This window comes from Chinchilla lanigera, unplaced genomic scaffold, assembly GCF_000276665.1.
Source record: "Chinchilla lanigera isolate Chin_1 unplaced genomic scaffold, ChiLan1.0 scaffold00023, whole genome shotgun sequence".
Taxonomy (NCBI): Eukaryota; Metazoa; Chordata; class Mammalia; order Rodentia; family Chinchillidae; genus Chinchilla; species Chinchilla lanigera.
In genome coordinates, this window is record NW_004955424.1 from 14,451,044 (window position 1) to 14,471,456 (window position 20,413).

Sequence of the window (20,413 nt, forward strand, 5' to 3'; positions counted from 1 at the left end):
TGCCACAAAGTCTCGTGTGCTCAGAGGTGGGCCTCTGGATTGTGGAGGTGCTGTTTTCATCAGTGGATCCATCCACTGATGAGTTTTTAGTAGCAGAATTTGCTGCTAGGAGGTGGGGCCTGGTTGGAGCTTGTCCTTGAGGGTGTGACCTGGAAGAGTGTATTCTTCTCCCTGCCTCCTCCCGGCCTTCGCTTCCTGGCTGCCGTGAGATGAACAGCTTTCCTCTGCCCGGGCGTTTGCGTTTGTGTCTTGGAGCCAGCCAACCATGGATTGAAAGTGACACAAAATAAACCTCTCCTCCTTTAAGTTTAGAATGTCAGGTATTTTGTCCCAGCCTTGGGAGGGTGATTAATAGGGTATCCAAGGGCCCCAGGTGATGCTGTGCTCACATATCCCTTTCCCACCCCAGAGGTTGCACTCAGCTGCCCTCACCACTCATTGACGTGGAGCGGGAGAGGGGAGCTATTTCACAAACACTGTCCCAGGGCTGCTATTAGGGAAAGAAATAGGATTCATTTCCTTGACACTATCTTTCACCAGTTACAAATGGTAGCAATTGCCTGTGGGACTCTAGAGAAATTATGAAGTGTTAATTAGCAGGAGCACTGTGTATTTAAAATATATGGGACATTTAAATAACTATGAAACGAAACCCACTTTGCAAAGTTGCACAACCATCTGGTTCAAAAATCTGAGAACTTGAATTTTGCTGCATATATTAAAGAGATATTTTTGAATGCTTCTGAAAATGGTTATTTAATATCACTTTTGTTTCCTGAGATTTGGAAGCCAAGGCCTTGGAAGCAGGCTCTGAGGCAGTCACTGTCATAGCTAGGACACTAATTGCTGCTAGTATCTAGAGGGCCGATTTAGAGAGTAGAAGGACTAGAATCATGGTTGTGGTTGTTCCTTAAAAGTCACATATTTCAAAATTGTGGGTTCCTATGACTCTTGATCTTTTTGGATTAGAAGTAAAAAGGGAGCATTTTCTGCCATATTTTATAGAGATGTGGAGGACAGAAACCAAGAGAGAAACTCAATGCAAACACCGACAACTAAGTCTCAGTGTGTCTTTTTATTTTTTGGCCAAATTACATCCTCTTGTTCTTGTTCTTTTTTTTTTCTTTCATAGGTTTACTTGAAGGAGCAGGGGAGGGCTGGGCTATGTGTCAGCCAGGATTTAACAAGGGAAATAGAAACCACTTTGAGTATCTCAACAGAGGGAACTGCATGCACAAAACCTAGGCAGGTGATGGAGGAGCTGAAAACAAAGAGGGCGTGAGGAGGGGGTCCAGATTACCCCAGCATAAAGCCGTCTCCACTGCTGGGAGAGAGGGAGAAAGTGGTGTCATCTCAGCCTCGGGCCACAGTCACTCTGTGGAACTTGCATCATGGTGGGCTTTTCTGGGAGGAGCCAGGGCCATGGAGAAAATGCCACTGAGTCAGAAGAGGGGAGTGGAAATGTGCTGGCATCTCCTCCCTTCAGGGGTTTATGCCTCCCATTGCTCCATCCCGGCAGGAAGCAACTAATGTAGGAGCCTGCAGGGAGCAGCAAGGAGGGCTGAGGGGTGGGGAGGTGGGGAGAGAGCCAGGCTGGGTTGCTTTTGAAGTCCTGTAACCCTGACATTCTCAATACATCCTCAAGGGTTTGCCAGTGGGAAAATCTGGGCTGAATGATTGTTAAGGATATTCCCCTACTTTCATCATCAGAAATAAACATTCCCAAGAGACCCCTATCTTTGCATTGAGCTTGCCTATATGGGGGGACAAGCCTTCAGGGAGAGAGGGAGGGAGAGAAAGAGAGAGAGACTGTGTGTGTGTGATGGAGTGCAGGAGAAGTTATGACAAGGAAGAATATGAGAAGGTACTACACCTATGGACGGAGAGGAACAGATGAAGACCCCAAATGCCAGAGATCAAGGGTTCACCTCTGACTGGGATGGCTGTATCTGTGCAGAACACTTTTCATTATAAAATAACTGACAATGGGGCAATGTCCATAACAGGTTTTTCTAGAATATTTAACATTTTTCCACACAAAGCACCTCTTTCCATGGAGTATCGTCAGTTAGTACCCGTCAAACTGGATTTGACATTTGCTCACTGAATGTACCTCCTCCTGAAGTGGGGGCAAGTGAGATTAGCAGTCACACTCTGACATCAGCCCAGAACTGACTCCTCTAGTGGGGGTGTTGGTGTTTCAGCTCCAGGGGAATTTGAGGTGCTAATGGATCCTTCCTTGAGGGAGTTGGTATACTTTAAGGCCCTTCCGAACTCTGTCACTCTGGAACCCACCCCAGACCCTGGCAGACAGTTATAGGAAATGGCCCTTAAAGCCATGCCAGGAAAACAGCACATGAAGAACTGATGTAATGCTCACACATAGGCCACATCCTGTGAAGTCCAGATTGAAAGCTCTGCTGTGGCTTCAAGGATGGATTTAAGTGGTCATCAGAAGCTCTCTGTGATAACTCGAGGTCTTTACTTGCTTTTCTTGAATATGAAATGGAAAGTCTGTAGACAACAGCAATATTTCTTACAAATCCATTTTTCTTTACCATCCAGTGCCCTCAAGCCTCACAAAGCTTCTCCTCCTGCAACTCAAAGACCCTAAAAAGCTATACATTTCCATGAAGGTTGTATCTTCTTGGTCTCTCCCCATTTCCCTGTCAGTTCTGCATTAGGAAGATCAAAGGAGCCAGTGAGGAGGCAGGCTCTTCCTGGAGTTTACGAAGGAGGTCTTGGTCCAGTTTTTTGCTGCTGTAATAGACTATAGGCTGAGTAAGTGATAAACAACAGAAGTTTATTTGTCTAATAGTTCTGGAGGCTGGGAAGTCCAAGATTGAGAAGCTACATCTAGTGAGGGCCTCTTGCTACATCAGAACATGGCACAAGGCATCAAATGGCAGGGAGGGGGAGAGGTGGGAAGTGTTCTGGTCAAACACATCCTTTTCATCAGGAACTAATTCCTGAAGTAACTAATGCACTCCAGGAGATAAGAACTTTAATCCATTCACAAGGGCAGAGTCTATGTAACCTAATCAGCTCCTGAAGGTCCCATCTCTGAATACTATTACAATGGCAATGAGATTTCAGCATGAGTTTTGGAGGGGACATTCAAATCATGATAGAGAAGGTGCAAGGAAGTGGAAAATCTGGGCATACTCATACAGTGATCATCTTTGTTCTGACTCACGTGCAGAGATGAGTAACAACAGGAAGGGAAGGCATTTGGTGGTGAATGAGAACCAAGGAGAAGGAGAAAGAATTAGGCGTCAGAGATTGGAAAGACCTTGACCAAAGGAGGAGGAAATGTCAAGCCTAAGCCAAACCACCGAGGCAGTATGGTCACATGTTGGGGAATGTTGGGGCCAGACTAGGGTGGAGGAAGTGGTTCTCCCTTGTCTGGAGTGAGCATTTCATGTGAAAGAGAGGGGTGATGTTTAATGGGACCAAGAGGAGCTTGAAAGCTAATATGACCATCTTGTTGTGCAGAAAGAAATGGCACTGAGCCCATCGCAGGCACTAGAAATCAATCCCAACTTTCTTCCTAATTGAATGCAGAGAGGGACTCAACCTCTTTAAGGTAACCACTGCTGATCGATCAGAGTTGGTACATGATACAAGGCCTTTGGATTGTCTTGGCTATGGACAACAAGAAGTCATGGATGAAGCATTTAAGAAATAAAACCATGTGCATGGGATGGATTTGGAGGGGTGGCTGGAGAAAGAGACCAGTGGTAAAATGCAGTGAAGATTTTAGCTAAAGAACCTCTGCATCTTTTGCTCATTCCTGCACTGGCTTTGGTGGACCAGTTACCTTTAATAGGCTTTGTTAGTGGGAAAAACTACTTGGCCTCATCCTGTCCTCTTGCCCTCATCCTGGGGCATTTATGCCAGTGGCCTCGACTCTCTAATCTACCAAACTGAGCTCCTTGGCACACAGTCATATAAGACCCCAGGACATTAGAGACAAATTCTCATCTCTTTTTGGGATTACATGTTTTTCTACAAAAACATTAAGACAGAAGTAATGATTTGTAATTTCCTTCAAATTCAATGAAAGTAGGAAACTGGGTTTCTATCACAAAAGTCTTCCACCTTCCTAGGAATTGTTGTGAACCTCTGTAAGCCATGAATGATGAAGCCTTTATTTATTTTTCTTTTTAAATCAAAAAGGATGAGAACATTCTTGGTTGACCCTGTTAGAGAGTGGTGAACTGGAGCAGTCAGAATCCATTAGCATGGCCTGGGTGAGCTGCTGTTCAATTCAGAAGCATCGATTGAGCCCAGGCACAAGTGCCACTAAAGGTCAATGAATTACATCCACTCTTAATCCCACAGCTAAAAGCTGAGCTTCTGCACACTGTCACAGTGGCTCAGCATTGTGGCTGATGGGATCTACAGCCTCTGCCTCTTTGTTCCCATGGTTCCCTTTGTCATCTCAGTGCTGCTGCTGACAGTATGCTTTTAAACACCCCCTCCTCCAACTCAACATGTGGCGTGAACCAACAACATTGGCATCACTAGGAGCCTTTAAGGGTTGTAGGATAGCAGATACCACCCAGACCTAAGAAATCAGAATCTGTAGTTAATAAGATACTCAGGGATCTGTGTGAACATTAAGGTTGGAGAAAGACTAGGACAGTTCTGAAGGCCAGAAGTCCAGAATCAGGTGTTGGCAGGCTGTGCTTTTTCCAAAGGCTCAGGGTGGAGGCAGAGTCCTTCTTCGCCTCTTCAAGCTTCCGGTTGGTCCTAGTACCCTTGGCTTGTGGCAGTATCACTTCAATCCCTGCTTCCACCTTCAAATGTATATCTTCTCTGCTTTATAAGGACACATGTGATGAGATTTGGTCCTCACTCAGATAATCCAGAATTACGTTTTCTTAATTGCGTCTGTAAAGGTCCATTTTGTAAATAAGGCAATAGTCATGGAATCTGGGGGTTAAGATACAGACATCTTTTTTGGAGAAGAGAGGTTACCATTCAGTCCACTGCACATCACCTTGGAACATTCCCGGTAGTGCTTACTCTTCCCATCCCCCGACAGTGTTCACTCTCCTCAGCTAGTCCATCCACTTTCCACTTTATCCACACCAAATGAAAACTGCCAAATAAGATCAGGATTTTGAATGTTTCTTCTAGTAGAGGCATTGTCCTGAGTGTTTTGCACAGATGAACCATTTGATCTCAACAGCCCCTTGAAGTGGCCTCCATAGTTAGCATCCCTACTTTACAGATGATGAAACTGAGGCACAGGTTGTTTAAACGACTGCCTACTGTCACACAGCTTATAGAGGTGAACCTGGGATAAACACCACGCAGTCTGCACAGTCTTCATTCTTCTCCAGTATGTAACAATGCTTCCTAAATGTTCAAAAGGTTATCTTTCAGTCAGAAAGAAGAGGAAGGGATGCAAGTCAAGAAAACCTGAAAGCTGAGATAGGCCAACTGTGGGGCCACAGAGGTGAAACCAGGCCAACTTCTGGTGTGCTTGGGTGCCCCATGCAGGAAATACACACTCACTTGAGCTCTGAAAGTCCTACAGGCAGTGTGTGGGGATCAGAGTAGAGATGAAGACAGAGACATCTATGCTTTACACAGGTACTCAGCTTCACTGGAAGCTGGCAGCTGAGCCAAGTTGTGAATCTTGTGGAGGCCACCCAGAGTGCAAGTGGGACATTTCTTATCCTGCCTGAGGTGCTGCTATGGCCACCACGTGGAAGTGAGGCTCACGGGGGGGGGGGGGGGAGACTTGCCCAAGGTCATACAGCTAGCAAGTCCACACTCACAGAATGGGCCTTGGAATGGTGGGCTCATGCCAGGACAGTACCTTGCTAAATGCCTGGGCATAGAGGCACCTGAAAGTATAGCTATTTATCCCATCCCATTTGCTGTTTCACCTAATGCTGTGTAGGTGCACCTTCCCAGGAGATACTAGATGACTTAAGCTCATGTGGGTGTTCATCATCAAAGAAGCTTGTCGGATGGGTATTTAATGAATCTATCAGTTGGCATATTTGATCTTTGCCATGCCTTGGACTAAACCACTCCATTTGCTTACTAACTAGTATGTGAAGTGTCCTTGAATTTACTTTAAATGTCCCTTTTTGAGTTGTTTCAGGTGGGGTCCTCTTGCATTTACACTCTTTTTTTTGTTGTTTTGGTTTGATTTTGATTTTTGTTTTTTGTTTTTTTGTTTTTTTGTTTTTTTCTGGTACCGGGAACCGAACACATGACCTTGCACTTGCCAGGCAGGCACTGTGCCTCTGAGCTAAATCCCCAGCCCCTGCATTTACAGTCTTTATAACCTTCATTGTTTTCAGAACTGGTTTGCAGTCCATTGCCACTTTTATTTTTCCCAGACTGAAAGATCTTACCCCGTCTTCCTATGTTCCCAGCTGACTTGGATAAGAGCCCAAAGCCCATCCCAGGGCACAAATATTCGAAAATGGTTCTGCATAGCTTTCGGTGCCCATAATCAATGGCCAGGCCAGAGGGATCAGGGAATTAGCTGGGAAATTGCAGCCCAGTCCAGGCACTCTCACAAGTGGTGAAAGAGCACCCTAGCCAGTGCTGGAGGCTCTAGATTACCTGCACCTCCATCCATTTGCTGCTGTTAGAACAGAATCCTGGAGACTGGGAAATTTACAAAGAATAAAAGTTTAAGGCTGGGGATATAGCTTAGTGGTAGAGCACTTGCCTAGCATTTGAGAAGACTTGGATTTGATCCTCAGCACTGCAAAGAAAAGAAAAAGAACAGAAGTTTATTTAGCTTACAATTTTGGAGGCTGGGAAGTCCAACAGCATGGCACCAGCATCTGGGAAGGTCTTCTTGCTGCATCATAGGAGGCTAGAGGGCAGCACTACTGAGATGGATAAGAGGAAATCTTGCAAAAGGAGAGGAAACCAAGAGATTGTGTGTGTGTGTGAGAAAAAGAATTAAGACATATTGTGTACATCTACTAACTTCTCATGATGAATGTAATCACTGTGTACTACAAATGTGTACTAATTAAAAAAGTAGAAAAAATACAGAACAATCAGCCAAACTCATCCTTTTATTCAGAATCCACCCCTGAGATAATGGCCCTAATCCATTGATGAGGGTGGTGACCTCATGTCCTAATCACCTCTTAGAGGTCTCACCTCTTAATACTATTACAATGGCAATTAAATTTCAATGTGAGGAAGGGACATTCAAACAATAGCAAATGCTCCAAAGGAAAAGTGGAACAAGCCATTTAAAATGCACCTTGGCCAAAAATCCATCTGCGTGTTTAGTACAGAGATTCAGCAATAGACGTCACATGCTTCATTTCATTAAACTCAGCTTCACAGATTCATTGACATTCCCTTGAGAACATTTGACAGGGGCAGTCAGCCCAGATGCATGCTTGGAATCCAGACTGATTTTTTAAAAAAATTACATTGTTACAATGTCAATAAAAGATGGGAAGAATGATTTAACAGCAGCACTTAGCACCTACTGAGTCCCGACTCTTTGTCAGGCCCTGCACAAAGCCTCAGCTTTCATATATGGTCTCATATAATCCTCTGAGGAAGGACTTTTCCTCTCCACAGTATACAAACAAAGAAATCAAGTAATTTGCCAAGCTCACAACTAGAAGGTTGCAGAGCTGGGTTCAGTCCTGGCCTTCTAACATTTGGATTCTTAGCCATGACACTGCATAGTATAATGAATACTTTAGGGCCTTCCTGCAGAATAACTGTGTGTGGCTGCTACTATTCGCCACGTTTCCTGGGCTTTTAACTTTCTCTGCTGTATTCCCAATATCGGGAAAATACAGGGAAGAACTGAATGGCAGATCTGGAGGTTTCTGGAGGGGCAGGAGTGAGGATGGGAACTCTCAGTGCTTGAGCCGCTACTGTGTGCTAGTGAAGCGTGGAGCGCAGTGGAGATGGATCTACTAACTGGATTTCAGATTCACTGGGCTAATAAAAACCACAATGGCTGGAAATGTTCTTCTCTTTCTAGCTTTGGCCTTTTCATGCTAGTCTCTTCTTGCCTTTGGTTATTATGCTTGTTTCATGGGGGAATAGGAGGCCTCTCCAGCAGAACGTGAATTTACACTGAGCAAAAACCCATTTGGGAGCTGTGCACATCAGTTTGCTGTTGCCCTGGATCTTAGGATGCAGTACTGGGCAAAAGCAGAGATTGACAGCTAACAACCCGGGTCTGCTGATAAGAATGTAGAGGGCCTCTCCGAAAGCGTGCAGGGCCTAAACCCTCTCCTGTGTCACCCCTTGGCTCTGTCATGCTGCTTACAGTGTGAAGAGTTGTCCCAAAGTTGGTGACATTAACTTTCAACTTGGCTGCTCATGCTTTGTCAATTCTATGATGTGTATTTCCCCCAGATTTCAATATATCTGAAATTTGGATGTGTCTTTTCATCAACAGTGGCTTATACTCACCAGTGGTTTGTCTTTCTTAATAATATTTTAAATAATGGTGCACCAATCAGAATGTCTTAGACTTGAGGAAGCATGCTGGTGCCAGTGTTTACTTATTTTTACTCCTCACTATCAAACTGAAGCCTGATTTGATGCCTTTTATTTACTTCGAGACCAGCGTCAGAAGTCTTCCTTTGCTCATGTGAGTGACTCACCTCCTGTGTTTTTCTTTCAAGCCTGCGGCATTGCAGAAGTGAGACTGACTTTAGTCACCGTGTCTGATAGCCCCAAAGTGTTCTCATGATGTTCATTTTTTACCATCTCCTTCCTATATATTATCAGTAGTTTTATGAGATCTTAGCACGCTGTAAATTGGAAGGTCATAGTTTAAGGTTTGACGGTTTACCTAATAATTTATCTCCTTGAGTCTGATATTAATAGCCCAATTACTCTACCACCTAAAAATGAGTTTGGCTGAACTTTATTAGGTATTCTATAAAAGACTGGATGGACTTCTTTGATATTTGTCCTTTTATATCTCTAATCTTAAGTGAACTGATCATTAAGGTAATTACTACAGCTACATTAGTGCACAAATTTCCTGGAGGCAGAAAAGTCACTGTTATCTAATGTGTTACCACACTAGATTTCCAGAAAACACATGGGTTTCTAATTCATCACCTTTTGGCACAAGCCATTTTCCCTGAAGAGAGTATCTAACATGACTGGATTTCACCTTGAGAATAAAGTAAAAGAAAAACATTTAGAAGTGTTTTGAGAAAAGACAATTCAGAGGAAAATTAGTGATCTGGAAGATTCAAAAGGATCATTTACCTCTGACAATAATCTGTCAAGGCAACCAGAAGAAAAGTGTCAGAAAATTATTTGATACCTTTAGTATGGTTTAAAATGAAACCCAACTTCTAAGAAATAGAAAAGGATAGTCATAAAGAGAGAATAGACTAAAATAAAACACACAAAAGATGAAATGTTAAATATTAGAATTAATTTCACATTAACTTTGTTGAAAAGAAGTCATTGAAGTGGAACAATGTAGCAATGACAAATTGTCAGAATGTGAGAAAAATGTCAATAAAACTAGTGAGAGGAAAATGATAAATTTAGAGGACAGAGATTCAACACATAGGTAATTGGTGATCCTGAAGTACATGGTAGACTAAGTAACCAGAGAGTTGTTAGAAGATTATCCTGAGGTAAAGGCAAGGTGTGGGTGTGTTTTTCAGGGTAGGCCCCCTGCTGTAACAGGAATTCCAATCAGATGCTCCTGTGCTCCCTTCCATTTGGCGGCAGCAGTGTTCCCTTGTGGGGCTTTCCACCAGAGCCTTTGCATCCAGCAGCGAGGCAAGAACTGAGAAAGAGGATGGAGAGGATAGAGAAGGCACCTCTGCTCTAGTTGCTGCATTAGTCAGCTTTCTGCTACTGTAACAAATACAGTAGTACCTTGGCTCATGAATTTAACTTATCCCACGATTCTAGATGAAGATGGCCGCATTTGTGTTCATGTGGGGAAGATGGCCATGGTCATGTTTGTCTCCTGATGCAGAGTTTGTGAATGGAAGCAAAATTTGGTCAAATGCTTTTGTTTGCAAACAATTACTCATGAACAGAAGTGTTCATGAAGTGAGACGTTCCTATACCTGTGAGAAATCAATATAAAAGAGGATATGTTTATTTTGGTTCACAGTTTGGGAGCTTTCAGTCCATGACCCAGGCCATTGCTTTGGGCCTGTGGTGGCACAAGACATTGTGGAAGGTGTGGATGGCAGAAGGGGCCTGCTTAGTCACTTTCTCATCCCTCAGACACAATACCAGGCACCCACAACTTAAAGGAGGAGAGGTTAATTTTGGCTCTTGTTTCAGTCTGTGGTTGACTGGCTCCAAGGCAGGGTAGCACAGCAAAGGGTCATGGCGGAGGAGAGTGCTTCCGTCACGGCATCCAGGAAGCAGAGCCAGGTGGGGAGATAAACCCTTCAGGCCAGGCCCCCATTAACCTTCCTCTTCCAACCAGCCTCACCTCCTAAGCCAGCTGTCGCATTCCCATAATCCTATCACCTTCCACAAGCCCTACCTCTGAGTGCATGAGGCACTGGGGAGACATCCAGATATAAACCATGACAGGATCCATCTACTCATGGCTGGGTGAGAAGGCAGAAGAGATCAGTGCCCCACAATCCCTTTCAAGGGCACGATGTCTTAAAACCTTCAGCTAAGCCCCACCTCTTACAGACTCTCTCACCTTCCAGTAGTGCCCAGCTAATGACCAGGCCTTTACCCACGGGCCTTTGGGGGACATTCCAGATCTAAACTAAAGCAATTGCCTAAGCTACAGGTGATGCCCATCTCTTCTGCTTACATTGCATGACTCTACATTTCATATGGTCTCATCCAGAGAGAAGGGGTTGTGAAATACAGATGTCTGCATGTGAGAAGAAGTGAGTTTGAGGAGCGCATGGTGTTGTCTCTGACACATAGACATGCAAATACAAATACACACTAAAAAATATACAGAAGCTTAAATAGCTTTGTTGTTAGTATCTTCATGATGAAACCAAAACTCTATTGAACTATCAGGGAGAGGAGTGGAAAGTCAACATGTACAGCTTACTTTTGCCATCTTGTTCTTGACATCCAGTGACAGCTGGAGCTTCATTGCACAGACTTTTGGGATGTTTCCATGTAGATGTTCTGGAGGCCAGCAGTTCCCCATATGAACGATTAAATCCTCCCACTGGTAATGTATTCCCTCTACTTCCCACCACCTTCTCTTCCTGCCTCTGCTCACTCTCTTCCCCAATTTCCCTCAAACCAGCAAACTCTTTGTCGAGTTGTGAATTTTCAGATTCCTCAGTCTGGAGAGGGGAGGTTTGGTGTCAGATCCCAGCCCTGCAGGCCTAGATGCCAAGAGTTCTTATAATTTTCTCTTGTCCTCAATTAATTAAAAACAAAAAAAAACCCCAAAAGGCTAATAAAACAAAACCAACAAAATAATTTTGACCTCAATATGTTAAAGGAGCATTTATTTCTACCTATTCTGTCCTAGAATATAATTTATTCTATTAGCCACAGAGAGGACGTCGTCCAAAATAGCTGTTTCCATGATGTCTTGGCTGGCAGTGGGTATGGGGGATGGCAGTAGCCCTCCCACATGATTCAGTGGGTTATACGTCACTTTCCTACTAAAGAACAAATGCATCCAGATTGGACCAAATGAAAGAATTATTGTTTTACAATTGAATTTGATCAGACTGAAACTTTTCAAAGTGGCATTAGGTATGGTCTTACCTAAAGACAAAAGGTAGACAAGGTGACTGCTCAAAAGTGTCCATGTGACAACCAGAGGTATGGAGCAGTGAATCAGAGGAAAGTCAACTCAATTAGATGCCCTTTCTGATGGGCTTTTGTCTGCCTGGTCTCCAAGTCTAGCTGACCTTTTTACTGGAGAGACTATTTGAAGGCTGAGCCTAGCCATCCTGCCAGTTCGTCCATGCCTCGGCACCGCCAGGGCTTCCCAAATACCCCCTTCTTTTCCGTTTATTAAGACTTGAGGTCCGTATGGTTCTGTGATTGGTGGCAAAGGCACCTGAAGAGGAGGTTAAAGCCCAGTGCTGTACCCTTATGGTTGGGAATCATCCTGCTGCTTTCCTGAGGTTTCTATAGAGCACTGTCTATCCCTCCCCCGTCACCAGGTATTGTAACAATCCCTCTATGAGCCACCCTCTCCCCACCATCATGGGCCTTTTGAGCACAGGAATTGTGCTCCCTTGTGGTGAGCCAGGCCCTGGATCATACCAGGTACTTAATGAAAGAATTGTTTTTGAGTCCAGAGAAAGCAGGACTCAGATGTGGACTCTACCTACATTAAGTGACCTGGCAGCCAAGGAAGTATGTATAGGTAGGTGATCCATTGCCATCTGTCCTCACTGAAGCCCACCCATCCTCCTACAGAGGACCAGCAGCCTCCTTATTACCTGAAACCTTGGTGGCTTGCCTTGTCAATGAACATTTGAGTTGTCTATTCTCCCCCTTGTCTCCTCCCCATTTCCTTCTGAGTGGGGGAAGAGCTCAGTTCTGAGCACATATGACAGAAGCAGGAGCCAGAATCATCCTTTCAGGTGATTCCTGAGTCCTTGGGGCTTGTCAGGAATACAAAGCCTGGGCTTTGGGTTGTGGCCGTTTGCAGATTTCCATTCCTCACCTTTCCCCAGGCCTCTAGGTTCACTCGCTTCCTTCATTTAAAGGAATGGGGGAGGAAAGTGTGGCAAAGTGTGAAGAGAATGGACTCTGGGGCCAGATGCATTCAAATTTAGGTTCTGTCCTTTACCAGCAAGTGGCCTGGAACAAGCCACTCAGTTCCCCAAAGCTTTAGTTATCCTACCTGATAAACCAAGATGCTGATCCTTCCCTACAGGGTGTAGAGAAGCGCCCTCAGAACACTGACATCTGTTGAGGTTTTGCCACTCTTGTTGATTGAATAGTGTCTTTTTTCCAGGATCTAACTTAAGATCTTGATTCTCATAAGTGTGGACCCCAGGATTCCAGTATCCTGATTCAACAAACATTGAACACAGTGTATTTCAGATCGCTCTTGCCTTTTGCTTTCAGTGTCTTGTATTGTGTTGACTGTAACAGCTGATTGCATGTGTATTTATATGTGTCTACCCATGTTTTATTTGTATTCATCTTTTTTGTGTAAGCAAACATGATTGTGAGTCTCTAACAAGCAGGGGCCGTGTCTCATTCCTTCCATGTATCTTCCTTCTTGTGTCCAGTTCTTGCTCACTCCTGGGCACTGAGAGATATTTGATGAATAGCTGTGATGTCCAGCGAGAGGGAATGGGACTGATTACCTCAGTAAGTAGTGTAGGGTCCATTCTTCCCACAACATGCAATTCTTGGTAGTGGAGAATGGAAAAAGAATTGCCTACAACTACCAGGTCTGAGGCTGTTTGCTGGAAAGTTTTGAAAATCCTTTGTATTTCCTAACAAAATCCTTAGAAAACTATGTGTGAGGGATGCCAGGAAACCAGTATAGCTTGGGCCTGTAGCAATTGGGGATTGAAGGATTTTTCTGACCTAGGTATAGTGGCACATGCCTGTAATCCCAGCATTCTAGGAGGCTGAGGCAGGAAGATTGCAAATTTGAGCTCAGTCTGGGTAATTTAGTGATTTAGCAAAGGATTTTTTTCCCCAGCCAATAGCGTTTCTGGAGATAGACTTTACTACTTTTCTCCTTCCTCTGTCTTTTCTCCCTCCTTCTTTTCTTCTTCTAAACTACTTTTGTCTTAAATGATTATAGCAGTTCCTACATGATGTGGAATTCTGAAAATTCAGAAGCACATGAGGAGATGCTGATAAGTGTCCCCTGTGATCCACTGATGCAGAGGCATGGCCTTCCCTTTTATCTGAACACACCAGGCAGGGTGTGGTCGTGTCTCTCATTCAACTGCCTCCGCTTATTCCACAAAGCAGCAACCGCACAGGCATGTCCACCTCTTCTCCCACTTGGGGGCATCTTTCAGGGATTGGTGAGTTTGGGGTTCTGACTCCAAGCCTGAGGCTTGCAACAAATGCTGTGCTGTTGAGCCTCAGTGCTAAGCTGGGGGGCCGAGGCCTGGGCTTTGTACGGCTGGTGGCACCACGGGGCTGTGCTTGTGGCAGAGATGAGCAGCTGGAGATGACGGCTTCCTGAGTCTTTTCTCTTTGGGCTCTGCATGCCAAGCCATGCAACTGTCTGTTGCCATCTAGAGGCCTCCACTGAAGTGACCAGTGACGAGTCACTCACCTCTCCTCAGGGTGTATGGAGTTAAGGGAGATTTTAGCGCAGAGTCGGCAACTTGGGCATGTGTTACTCCTCTAATAGACCCTCCATTCTTCTGACAGCCACAAGAAGTGAAGCATAGAATTGGGATTTCATGTTCTAGGCGTGTGTGTACTCGGTCTTAGTGAGGCGGGGGAAAGTGCCCAGTAACAGGAGCATGTTTCCTGACTTGCCTCCCCAACTGCCCTCTCACTGGGGTGAATTCTGTGCGGGATCTGCTGAGGAGGGGCAGAGATATGCGAACTCCAACAGGGGCTGCTGAGGGGGAGCTCTAGGACCCAGAGAAGAGTGTGTGGGATGTGTGTTCTCAGCCGGAGAAGGGAAGAAGTCCTGGAGGGCAGAGGTGAGAGAAAAGAGCAAGACAAAACTGGGGAACCACAAAGGCTGCAATGTGTACTGTGTGTACCACCTCCCTCTCTGTCGCTTGTGATCGGTGTTGCATTGTGGAGTTAGGCTGATACTTGCAATCGGTTGCTGGAGTTTTGCTTCAACATACAAGAGAAGAGTGGCTGGAATGACCCAAACATTGGGTTCTATACCAAAAGGATGCTTTTTCTAGGAAGAGGTGATTTAGGCACTAGGGCTCCTCCACTATGTCTCCATGAACACCTGGCACCTTACCCTAAACAAGCTGCTTCCGGTTCCATCTTCCCACACTGTACGGTGAGCCTCTCTCAGGCCTCCTTCACCCCTACGACCCAGCCCTTGACCAGGGCTGCTTTGTTAAGCTGGCCCAAACTCCCAGTGTTCCATTAGTTGCATTTGAGTTCAGCCAGCATTTAATCAGCACCCACCTCAGCACCAGCCCTATGGCAAATGAGCACAAGGAGAAATGCCTACGATGAGCGCCCACCTGCTTGGAGGTTAGGGAGCAGATTGCTGCTGAGGGGCTGCAAGTGGAAGGAAAGAGAGGAGTAAAAGCCATATAACAGCTGGAGACAGGGGCACGGGGCAGGCTCCCAGGAGAGTGGACCACTGAGGGAAGGGCTTTCCTGGCAGACACAGGGCCCCTTGTGCATCTGTGTCCTGCAGCATGATAGGCAGGAGGGTGGGGTGGGTGCTGGGAGGCCCATGGGGCTGTAGGTATCAGTTCAGAGTTCGGACCTCACCCTGTGTGTGGCCATCTCTAGGAGAAGGTGGGAGGACAGAGAGAAAGACATAGCCCCCTGGTCAATTAATGGGTTTGATTTTTTTTTTAATGTAGCATGCATTTTGTTTGAAAAATCAAATTCAGAATTAAAATTTTATATTTGCAAATGGTGAAAAGAATACCTGCTATTTTGGAAATAGAATCTAACTTTGACTAAATTTTGTCTGGAAGAGAAGGCATTGAAAAAAAAAAAGGTGTGGGGAAACTGCCCCTGGTGAAGGGCAGGGGTGTTAGCAGGGCAGCGGCAGATATGGGCCAGATTTGCAGGTTTAGAACAACTCTTTGGATGCTTGGATGGCAAGGGGAAATGTAGGGGGCAGGAGAAAGGACAGACCAAGGGCCAGAGAACGTTGGACAGGAGGAGAGGTGGAGGCATTACTGAGGCATTCTGGGTGGGGAAGTCTTTAGGACATAAAACCAGAGACTTTGATGACCAGAGATGCACAGGACAGGAGGAGGAAAGACTCAAGGCTGCTTTCTCAGGATGACGGGGGGCTAGTGGCATGGTGGTGACTGGTTGGTAGGGCTGGCTGCAAAGAGGGAGGCTATGGTATGGGGTTGGTGGGAGTGATGGTTTGTTTCATAAGTTGATTTTAAGATGGCTGTGGGATATGCAGGTGGGAAACGCTTCATAGTCTAGTGGGTGGCCAAGGACTAGAATCCACTGTCTGACTCTTTCCACCTCACAGCACACGCTGACAGCGCCCTGAGAGCAGGTGGTCATGAGGTGCCATGTGCCTGGTGCTTTCTGAACTACCCAGGATCCTTTTCTCACCACGGCTCACACTGCACCTTGCTTCTCAGCTCTGCCAAGGCCTGCAGGTGGTTCTCAAGGCACATGCTGGGGTTATGCTGGGCTAGCTGCTGCCACTAGCCAGGGCTCTTCAGGTTCTCCCAGGCCAAGGTCATCCAAAGTCTCCAGAGCACCAGCCCTGTCCAAGTGCCGGGGTCCTCTTGGGTAGCCCTGGCATAGGGCCTGTCTCTCTTCCATTTCTGTCATTAAAACTTGCTGATGCCTGTCCTGGCTCAGCTCAGCCTGACTCTGCAATCAGATATTTGGCTGTTTGCTGCCTTGGTTTACAGGTAATAACACCTTTGCCCCCACTACTTCTCAGGGGTGTCTTCATTTCAATCTGGATAACACCATAACACAAGGAATGGAGCCCTCACAGTGGAATTTCAACACTGATAGAGACCGAGATGGGAGTTATTTTCTTCATGGTACTATTTTGTTCATCTAGGAGACACATATCTGCCTTCCTAAATGAATGGCACATGTCACTTCTGGAGACAAAGGGTAAATTCTGCTATTGCAACACAAGAAACAGCTTAGGTTCTTGCCCGACGTGGTGGTGCGTGCCTGTGATCCCAACACTCAGGAAGCTGAAGCAGGAGGATTGCTGTGAGTTCGAGACTAACCAGGGCTGCATAGTGATTTCAAGGCCATCCTGAACTACAAAGCGAGAACCTGTCTCCAAAAAAAGAAAAAAAGCTTAGGCTCTAACAATTCAAATCTTAGTTGATTATAGTCCCAGGCCCCTCTGTGGCTGGATGCTGGTGCTTGGAGGAGGAAGCTGGTGCTTGAAGTAATACAACTTACCTAGGTGCAGGACTGGTCTCAGGGAGGGCAGTGGGATCTGTCACTGCAGTCAGTCAGCCCTGAAAGGGAAAGAAGGCTCCTGTGTTGGTGGGCACTGGACAGAAGCAACATCAAGTGGTGGCTGTGAGTTTGTTCTAGGCAAAAACAAAACCGCTGGAGAGGGATGCAGATAGTGCTAAACATGCCAACCACAGCGCCTTGCTCCTGGAAGCAACTTTTAGTGCATCTGGGACCTCCAGGAACTGATACGCTCAGCCCCAGGCCTGCTGGGTTGAGGATGAGGCTGTACCTTAGTGACGTGTAGCTGTCCAGGTCTCTCCCAGGCATATCACACCTTCTAAGTCCATAGGTCTTGTCCCTCAGGGGTGGGACAGTTCTTCCTGGGTCGTTCTATTAGGAGTGGTTATCAGGTCAGGGATGGAGATAAACTGAGCCAAAGCTATGGCAGGGGGCACAGGGCTAGTCAGCAATGCTGCCAGTCCTGAGTCAGACAGCCCTACACCTCTGGAAGACTATCACTCCTGTATGTGTGCTTAACCACTCTGATGATTAATCTTTTGAAGACCTTACTCTCCAGGATTTTTAGGGAGGTGAATTGCCCATATTTGTAAGAGCATAACAGCATGACATTCCTTTTTCCAGAGTACTCTATGACCTTTTATCCAGGCACTAACTTGGGGGCTTTCTTCCCTTGAATTCTAGGTGAAGTGGTTTTGAATTCACTAATTCATGGCCCATGTGAATCTGAGGCTCTCCACCTTGCCTAGGGTGTGATCTTTTTCAGGCTATTTCTGCCTTTGGGGCTGCACTGTCTATGAGTTTTGTAGCTGGCAGTGAAGTGTTTTGGGGAGGGATCCCAGGAAGGGATCTTAGCCTTGGGCTCTGACAGGAATCCCACATTCTGCTCCTTCCGCCACAGAGCAGCCTTCTCTGTCTGAGACGTCACCAGCCCTCATTCTGCAGAGGGATCTTCGAGTTCCCTGCTGAAAAGGAATTTTCATCCCAATTGTAAAGATGACAATGGTTTCTTTTCCTTTTTATAGATATAAGTTGTTTTTCAAAATTAAAAAGAATTACTTGAACTTCACTTTTAAGATTTTCCCAACAGTTTACAAAATAATCAGGTCGAGAAGGGTCACAGTGCTGCAAGCAACATCCTGATGTTTGCTGTGTGTGTGTTTCATTTCCCAGTTTCCACCTGGATGGCTGAGGTTGTGTAGAAGCAGCTGGCAGCCCTGAGAGTGGAGTGCAGGGTGCAGATCCAGCGCTGAGAGGACAGACCCTTCAAAGAGCCTGGGGTAGCCTCTGGGTAAGTGGTCTTGGCTTTTAGAGGTGATGGAGGTGATGCATGCTTTGCAATGGGCCCATCCAACAAAGATGAGCTCCCAGACACTCAGGTCATTGTCCTGAACTCTCCCCATCTTGCTCACTCAAGAGCTGCAAGAGAATTTGCCAGACCTTGGAGGTCCTAGTTGCTAGACCCCACCCCTACATCCCTGTCCCATCCCCAACGAAAGCAGAAGCCGCTCTGCAGTCGGCAGCACTGTGACTCCAGGAGAGAACTCACTGCATGATAAGGCAGCTGTCCCATCTTCCTGTTACTGAGCTGCTCCTGCTGTCAGAACATTCTTTACACCCTCAGGAAAATCCACCTGTCTGCAGTGACCACCTGGCTTCCTAATTCTGGTCCTTGAGAGTCTAGGGAATCAGCCAGTCTTCTCTCCTATAAGACAGCCCAACTGATATTTGGGGACAATAAAATGGAGTGGAAAGGTGAGGATCTGGGACCACAGACAGTCCTGGGTGAATCCATTGTCGTATGTGTGATCTTGGGGCAGGTTAGTTAATAGGAACTGAGGTTCAGTTCCTTTATGTGAAAAACTTGGACAACAACAACTGCCATAGAGTGGTCCTGGGAATGAAAAGAAATCATGAACAGAAGTTGCTGGGTGCTATTCTGTCACCATTTGGTTGTCTGACAATTCAATTCAATTGAATAACTGTATGTCTGAGTTAAATGATCCACTAATTAACGACCACAAGTTAAAGGACAAGGTCACCAACAAGACTGCTCCCACTTCAGACATCAGCCACATAGAGCATCCCAGACCACTTGCACTTCTGTCTACCCTGGCTTAAGTTTAGGGATTCCTTGGCTCCTCTTCAGGTTCCACAACTCACTAGAATGGCCCTGAGAAGATACTAAAATTTCTGTACTTGCAATCATAGTTTTACTATAAAACTCTAAGTCAGAAGCAGTAAATGCAAAACTCTACAGGGCAGAGTCTGGGTGGGAGTGGGAACACACAGATCTCTGTGCCCTCTCCTCATGGTATCTGGGTTCATCACTCTCCCAACATTGGTGTGTTCACAATCAGGAAACTCCCCAAAGCTTGAGCATCCAGAGTTTTTGGTTTTTGTTTTTCTAGACAGGGGGCTTATTTTATCAAAAGCACAGTTGATTAAATCATCTGCCCTTTGTCTTAGTTACTTTTCTCTTGTTGCCGGGACAAAGTATCCAACACCCAAAGTTAAGGAAGGAAAGGTTTATATAGCTCACAGTTTATACAGATTTCAGTCTATAATCAGCTGGCTCCACAGCAGAGTGGCAGTGGGGCAACAATTCAGCATTGAGGAAGACAGCAAAGCAATAAGAGCAAAAAGGGTGGGAAGCAAGCCTCTTTTCCTCCTTTATATTGTAAGCAGGCTACCCACCCTAAGGCAGGTAGCACTCACACCATCTCCACGCCCTACTTTTGCATAGGCTTAGGATGTTTACCAAGTGAGGACTCTGGCCCTCTGCCAGGTCACTTAGTTAAACTTCTAAACTTCTCAGATTGACACAGTGAGGGGAAGGGGATATAGCTCAGGGGTACAATGCCTGCCTGGCAAGCGACAAGGTCCTGAGTTTGGTTCCTCAGCACACATGCACAAAAATGACACAATAAATCAACTATTACAACATGTAAATAGCTGCCCTAGGATGTGTCCTCTACATCCTAGGATATAGAACTGTTGAGTTACTTAGTTAAGCTTCTAAACTTCTCATGTTAACACAGTGTATCAACCATTACACCCTTTAATTGAACTCAGCCTCCAGCCCCTCTCCCTCCTTGGACTGAAGCTCCAACCTTCTAATCATGCACTTGGTCTTTCTGATCAGACTCTTCCTTGAAATTATCTTAGGGCCCACTCGAGACACCTTATTAGCATAAACTCAGGTTGGGTTGAAAGGGGCTCATTATGAATAACAAAAGATATTCTTGCTATCTTTTAGACATTGAAAACATCCTAAGGGTCTTTGAAGCTCTGTGCCAGGAACTGGGGACAAAACCAGTTAATTCTTTCTTTCCCATCACACCTGTCCTAGCAGACACTGGCCTCTGGTGTTCTTCCTCCTGCTTAGCCT

General features: G+C 45.7%; 1 protein-coding gene across 3 annotated transcripts in view; it reads left to right on the top strand.

Annotated features, from left to right (window-relative positions):
- Window positions 1-20,413, top strand: part of Add2 (adducin 2 (beta)) — a 106,535-nt gene that overhangs the window by 39,765 nt on the left and 46,357 nt on the right. For 2 of the 3 annotated variants that reach the window (XM_013514748.1, XM_005385610.2), the window contains exon 2: window positions 18,196-18,313. The gene's annotated coding sequence lies outside the window, so the exon portion shown is untranslated. Of the gene's footprint in view, window positions 1-13,903; window positions 13,962-18,195; window positions 18,314-20,413 lie in introns of those variants that run through there. The other variant, XM_005385611.2, reaches the window with a different exon arrangement.